Source organism: Symphalangus syndactylus, chromosome 1 (genome assembly GCF_028878055.3).
Source record: "Symphalangus syndactylus isolate Jambi chromosome 1, NHGRI_mSymSyn1-v2.1_pri, whole genome shotgun sequence".
NCBI classification, from domain to species: domain Eukaryota; kingdom Metazoa; phylum Chordata; class Mammalia; order Primates; family Hylobatidae; genus Symphalangus; species Symphalangus syndactylus.
The window spans coordinates 81,019,542-81,026,450 of record NC_072423.2 but is presented as its reverse complement, the minus strand read 5'-3'; positions in this window follow the sequence as shown (position 1 = coordinate 81,026,450).

Sequence of the window (6,909 nt, the reverse complement as noted above, 5' to 3'; positions counted from 1 at the left end):
CTGCCCTAAAAGAGCTCCTGAAGGAAGCACTAAACATGGAAAGGAACAACCGGTACCAGCCCCTGCAAAAACATGCCAAATTGTAAAGACCATCGAGGCTAGGAAGAAACTATAGCAACTAACGAGCAAAATAACCAACTAACATCATAATGACAGGATCAGATTCACACATAACAATATTCACGTTAAATGTAAATGGGCTAAATGCTCCAATCAAAAGACACAGACTGGCAAACTGGATAAGGAGTCAGGACCCATCAGTGTGCTGTATTCAGGAAACCCATCTCACGTGCAGAGACACACATAGACTCAAAATAAAGGGATGGAGGAAGATCTATCAAGCAAATGGAAAACAAAAAAAGGCAGGGGTTGCAATCCTAGTCTCTGATAAAATAGACTTTAAACCAACAAAGATCAAAAGAGACAAAGAAGGCCATTACATAATGGTAAAGGGATCAATTCAACAAGAAGAGCTAACTATCCTAAATATATATGCACCCAACACAGGAGCACCCAGATTCATAAAGCAAGTCCTCAGTGACCTACAAAGGGACTTAAACTCCCACACAATAATAATGGGAGATTTTAACACCCCACTGTCAGCATTAGACAGATCAACGAGACAGAAAGTTAACAAGGATATCCAGGAATTGAACTCAGCTCTACATAAAGTGGACCTAATAGACATCTACAGAACTCTCCACCCCAAATCAACAGAATATACATTTTTTTCAGCACCACACCACACCTATTCCAAAATTGACCACATAGTTGGAAGTAAAGCTCTTCTCAGCAAATGTAAAAGAACAGAGATTATAACAAACTGTCTCTCAGACCACAGTGCAATCAAACTAGAACTCAGGATTAAGAAACTCAGTCAAAACCGCTCAACTACATGGAAACTGAACAACCTGCTCCTGAATGACTATTGGGTACATAATGAAATGAAGGCAGAAATAAAGATGTTCTTTGAAACCAACGACAACAAAGACACAACATACCAGAATCTCTGGGACACGTTCAAAGCAGTGTGTAGAGGGAAATTTATAGCACTAAATGCCCACAAGAGAAAGCAGGAAAGATCCAAAATTGACACCCTAACATCACAATTAAAAGAACTAGAAAAGCAAGAGCAAACACATTCAAAAGCTAGCAGAAGGCTAGAAATAACTAAAATCAGAGCAGAACTGAAGGAAATAGAGACACAAAAAACCCTTCAAAAAATTAATGAATCTAGGAGCTGGTTTTTTGAAAAGATCAACAAAATTGATGGACCGCTAGCAAGACTAATAAAGAAGAAAAGAGAGAAGAATCAAATAGATGCAATAAAAAACGAAAAAGGGGATATCACCACCGATCCCACAGAAATACAATCTACCATCAGAGAATACTACAAACACCTCTATGCAAATAAACTAGAAAATCTGGAAGAAATGGATAAATTCCTCGACAAATACACCCTCCCAAGACTAAACCAGGAAGAAGTTGAATCTCTGAATAGACCAATAACAGGTTCTGAAATTGTGGCAATAATCAATAGCTTACCAACCAAAAAGAGTCCAGGACCTGATGGATTCACAGCTGAATTCTACCAGAGGTACAAGGAGGAACTGGTACCATTCCTTCTGAAACTATTCCAATCGATAGAAAAAGAGGGAATCCTCCCTAACACATTTTACGAAGCCAGCATCGTCCTGATACCAAAACCTGGCAGAGACATAACCAAAAAAGAGAATTTCAGACCAATATCCTTGATGAACATTGATGCAAAAATCCTCAATAAAATACTGGCAAACCGAATCCAGCAGCACATCAAAAAGCTTATCCACCATGATCAAGTGGGCTTCATCCCTGGGATGCAAGGCTGGTTCAACATACGCAAATCAATAAATGTAATCCAGCATATAAACAGAACCAAAGACAAAAACCACATGATTATCTCAATAGATGCAGAAAAGGCCTTTGACAAAATTCAACAACCCTTCATGCTAAAAACTCTCAATAAATTAGGTATTGATGGGACGTATCTCAAAATAATAAGAGCTATCTACAACAAACCCACAGCCAATATCATACTGAATGGGCAAAAACTGGAAGCATTCCCTCTGAAAACTGGCACAAGACAGGGATGCCCTCTCTCACCGCTACTATTCAACATAGTGCTGGAAGTTCTGGCCAGAGCAATCAGGCAGGAGAAGGAAATAAAGGGTATTCAATTAGGAAAAGAGGAAGTCAAATTGTCCCTGTTTGCAGATGACATGACTGTATATCTAGAAAACCCCATTGTCTCAGCCCAAAATCTCCTTAAGCTGATTAGCAACTTCAGCAAAGTCTCAGGATACAAAATTAATGTACAAAAATCACAAGCATTCTTGTACACCAATAACAGACAAACAGAGAGCCAAATCATGAGTGAACTCCCATTCACAATTGCTTCAAAGAGAATAAAATACCTAGGAATCCAACTTACCAGGGATGTGAAGGACCTCTTCAAGGAGAACTACAAACCACTGCTCAATGAAATAAAAGAGGATACAAACAAATGGAAGAACATTCCATGCTCATGGGTTGGAAGAATCAATATCGTGAAAATGGCCATACTGCCCAAGGTAATTTATAGATTCAATGCCATCCCCATCAAGCTACCAGTGACTTTCTTCACAAAATTGGAAAAAACTACTTTAAAGTTCATATGGAACCAAAAAAGAGCCCGCATCGCCAAGTCAATCCTAAGCCAAAAGAACAAAGCTGGAGGCATCACGCTACCTGACTTTAAACTATACTACAATGCTACAGTAACCAAAACAGCATGGTACTGGTACCACAACAGAGACATAGATCAATGGAACAGAACAGAGCCCTCAGAAATGATGCCGCATAGCTACAACTATCTGATCTTTGACAAACCTGACAAAAACAAGAAATGGGGAAAGGATTCCCTATTTAATAAATGGTGCTGGGAAAACTGGCTAGCCATATGTAGAAAGCTGCAACTGGATCCCTTCCTTACACCTTATACAAAAATTAATTCAAGATGGATTAAAGACTTATATGTTAGACCTAAAACCATTAAAATCCTACAAGAAAACCTAGGCAATACCACTCAGGACATAGGCGTGGGCAAGGACTTCATGTCTAAAACACCAAAAGCAATGGCAACAAAAGCCAAAATCGACAAATGGGATCTCATTAAACTAAAGAGCTTCTGCACAGCAAAAGAAACTATCATCAGAGTGAACAGGCAACCTACACAATGGGAGAAAATTTTTGCAACCTACTCATCTGACAAAGGGCTAATATCCAGAATCTACAATGAACTCAAACAAATTTACAAGAAAAAAACAAACAACCCCATCAAAAAGTGGGCAGAGGACATGAACAGACACTTCTCAAAAGAAGACATTTATGCAGCCAAAAAACACATGAAGAAATGCTCCTCATCACTGGCCATCAGAGAAATGCAAATCAAAACCACAGTGAGATACCATCTCACACCAGTTAGAATGGCCATCATTAAAAAATCAGGAAACAACAGGTGCTGGAGAGGATGTGGAGAAATAGGAACACTTTTACACTGTTGGTGGGACTGTAAACTAGTTCAACCATTGTGGAAGTCAGTGTGGCGATTCCTCAGGGATCTCGAACTAGAAATACCATTTGACCCAGCCATCCCATTACTGGGTATATACCCAAAGGACTATAAATCATGCTGCTATAAAGACACATGCACACGTATGTTTATTGCGGCACTATTCACAATAGCAAAGAGTTGGAACCAACCCAAATGTCCAACAACGATAGACTGGATTAAGAAAATGTGGCACATATACACCATGGAATACTATGCAGCCATAAAAAATGATGAGTTCGTGTCCTTTGTAGGGACATGGATGAAACTGGAAAACATCATTCTCAGTAAACTATCGCAAGGACAAAAAAACAAACACCGCATGTTCTCACTCATAGGTGGGAATTGAACAATGAGAACTCATGGACACAGGAAGGGGAACATCACGCTCCGGGGACTGTTGTGGGGTGGGGGGAGGGGGGAGGGACAGCATTAGGAGATACACCTAATGCTAAATGACGAATTAATGGGTGCAGGAAATCAACATGGCACATGGATACATATGTAACAAACCTGCACATTGTGCACATGTACCCTAAAACCCTAAAGTATAATTAAAAAAAAAAAAAAAAAAAAAAAAAAAAAAAAAAAAAAAGAAAATTAGTTGTACAATAATGTGAATATACTTAATACTACTGAACTGTATGCCTAAAAATGGTTTCAAGATGTTAAATTTTATGTTAGGTGTATTTTACCGCAATTTCAAAAACCAAGCCCATCACCAGATGTTGCATACATGTGACATTTAAGATGGTAGAAGGTCAGTCATGGGACTGGGTGGCAGCTTAGGGCAGTATAAACTGATCAGGCAGGCTCAAGTGCACTTTTCCAATGGGAGTCCTCAGCCTTTGGGTTGCATGAAGACATTATACCTTGAAAGGGAGATCTACCAAGGAAAAGTGGGGTCCTTTGAGGTGAGTGGTAGGAGCTTCCTAGGAGATGGAGTTCACATTCCACCAAGAGCCCTGGGAGGTCAGCTTATCCCCTGACCAGCCTTCACCACCAGGCAGATGAAGGGGCTTTGCCAGGGCCATCACTAGGAGGGTAGATGTGGCATAGAGAGAAGGCACTGCTGCAGCCAGGAGCACTAAGAAATGCTGGAACAGAGGCAAATCTAACCCCATTGCTGAGATCACCTCAGGCCCTGGCTTTTACCCCACCTGCCTTGGATAGCCAGGGCTCTGCACTGACTATGTGAATTCACAAGAAGCTTAAATGTTTCCCTCCTCTATTTAAATGGGCAGGCTATTGTGTATGAGTGTACAGGCTGTACCCTGCACACTGGGGTTTGGAAAAGGAGACACACCATATATATCCCCCAAGTCATGAGAGAAATAAAGAAAAGATAAAGATAACCTACGTCAAACAATGAAAGAACCGAAAACGGAAAGAGGAAGAAAGTACATGAAGTCATGAAATAAAATCCTGAAGGTAAGATCAAGTATTTTGAAAATGATATCAAATGGGAATAAATTATACAAATTTACTTGCTCAAGTTTTGTTTAAAAGAAAAAAATTCAAACACACATTGTTTACAAGAGAATCATAAAACAAAGTGGTATATAAAGGCTTAAAAAATAAAGGACAAAAATCAGGCAAACACACAAACAAAAGCAGACATGACAATTGGAATAGTAGGCAAATAATTAAATTAAAACATATGAAGTAGGACAAAGAGGGACATTTTATAATGCTAAAAGCATACCAATGAATCTCTAACATCAGTGACTGACAAAAAAGTAGAACTGAAGTATGTAAAACAAAAAAGTGGAAAATACTACTACAGTAAGACAAACAGTAACAGCAAACAGTTACATAACATTTTTTATGTGCCAGACACTGTTCTAGGGCATCTTATAGATACCAACTAATTTGATTTTCATAAAAATAAAAGGAAATCAGTACTACTATTAGCATCATTGTACAGATGAAGCAACTGAGGCAGAGAGAATTACATCAGTCTCCAAAGATTCTCAACGTGCCCTGTCTCTGGTGCAGGGAGAAGCCTAAGTAAGAAATAACCTGAAAATTTCCGTAAAGAATTCCCTTTACTTAAGCTAAACTCTCATTGACTTTCCAAAGACAAAACCACCTGAATAATTTGTCAGCAAAGGTCTTACATATTGTCTACGGTCATCATATAAGCTTCAGCTATATCAGTCTGTGATTGTCACACACACACACACACACACACACACACACACACACACACCCACACACACACAGGTTAATAGTCTTTTGGAATGTGTTCTAGCCTGATGTCCCAGTTAAAATGAATCCTTTAAGAACATACATTCTGCTCAATCCTTCAAATCTGCTTTGTTGTTACTGTTGTCCGTTTAACAGAGTGGAAGCCTTAGGCCTAGTGGTTGCAATTTGGTGAAGGAAGGAACCCTGGGAGGTCTCTCCTCAAGCTACATTGATGTTCTCTTGACAGGACCACTTATTTCAGAATATAGCAAGTGGTAGCCCAGCAAATACACTGACCTAGGTTTATATTCACCCCTTCTCCTCATTTGCAACATTTTTTCTTATGTTGCAATTCTGGGAAGAACGTTTTTTCTCCCCCTGAAGTTTTTTCTCCCTAAACTTTTTGAAGAACTATTGTCAGTCAGGAAATCAGAAAAATGTGACAAGAAAAATTATAGCAGATATGGATACACTCAAAGGATGAATAGTAGACTCAAAATTCCAGTTCAGTTTAGCTTTGGAAGAATAAATCACAATAAACATGAGGCATAAGGTGGTTCTCCTTAGGGATTTCATGTCTTCAAGTTTGAGTTGGTTGAGTTGGTTGGCCTGAAATGGAAATATGATGGTTTAGATACACAGCAATTTATTTCTTAAACAAGGAAAGAACTCGCAAGTCCTGTCTTGAAGGTGATCCTACACAAGACCCTTTTCGATAGAGGCAGAAAAGGAAGGAGGAGCATGAAGGAATCAACTTAGCATTCTCTGCCCAGACCTTTGGGTGAAGAAATGGTCACAGCAGGGGAATGGGGATTGAGAGGCTGAGAATGGTGCCTGTAAATAGGACAAAGGTAGCAGATGTTTGAGTAAGAAATACTTATACATAATTTATGAACAAAAAGACTCAGAGAACACTATTCAGTTTTGCTACATGCGATATACTTTGGTATTTTCAATTCTATCATAGAGTATCTTACCCCATTTTTAATTTAATTCTGGTAGCATCCCATTAAATTGACATCATGACCCATATGAATGGACTATGACCCATTAGTATGAAAACTGCTGGGCTTGGTTATGAAAATATAAGT